Genomic DNA, 1,058 nt, shown 5'->3' with positions numbered 1-1,058 from the left:
TGCTGATTCTGAGGAATGGACTTTTAAGCTTAACTTGAACCTAAAGACTAATTTTATTTAAAAAAATTTCAGGTAACTATATTGAATAATCAAATCCAATTTAAAACAAAAAAAAATCTATGTTAGCCTACGAACCTTTCAGCTCACCAGCTATGACTGACTTTCAAAAATTGGCACCCGGTTAGGAAAAACCAAAACTGRGAAAAGCGACATTTGTTGTGGCAGCACAAAAATAAATCAAAATAGCMCCTTCATAACAACAAAAACGTGAATTTCTGAAAAATTTGCCGAATCTCTAAAAAAAAACCAAATTTTTCGTTGAATATTTACTAACAATGCCATTTCACAACAAAATACTTACACTTGTACATACACATAAGTATTTATGTATAAAATATGTACATACTATATGTATACATATTATATATATTAACATAGAAGATATGTGTTATGCCCGCCTTYGCCACAGCAGCACCGCTAATTCATTTAGCAACTTAAATAGCGCACAACAATTTCATTTTGTTAATTTCTCAACAATTTTCCGCTAATTGCCAAAGAGCAATGTCTCACTCGCTGCCAGGTGGCATTCAGCCGCCAAAACACGCCGCCGCGCGCCTCMCCCGCGGCCGTATGTTAACTGCCACATCACGCAAGACACTGGCAAAGCAGCTATGTGTTTGTTATTGTTGTAGATTTGGCACTTGTTRCAGCGAAAMWMTGCCTGTTTTACAACTTTATTGAAAGCATACACATAAGTATGTATGTATATACTCACATAGATACTTATATGTATGCTTATGTATAGTTATGTGTTTGAGTGTTATGCCGCTTCCGGTTTGCGCTTTTATTTGGCAATGAAAAAGTTCATTCTATTGCTGCTCATTCTATTACCTCTGTGATGCGCTCTGCTCTGCTGTGTTATGTTGTGTTATGCAGCGAACGCATTATTTCGGTTTTATGCAGTGTCGGTTCGTTAATGCAGTTTTCACTATTCAAATGCGTGCGTTGCACTCGTCTAACGGTTACAATAATAATAATACTGCCTCAATTGACAACAA

This window comes from Bactrocera latifrons, unplaced genomic scaffold (genome assembly GCF_001853355.1).
Source record: "Bactrocera latifrons isolate USDA-ARS-PBARC rearing strain unplaced genomic scaffold, ASM185335v1 scaffold_199, whole genome shotgun sequence".
Lineage (NCBI taxonomy): Eukaryota > Metazoa > Arthropoda > Insecta > Diptera > Tephritidae > Bactrocera > Bactrocera latifrons.
Note: the sequence above shows the minus strand (reverse complement) of the source record.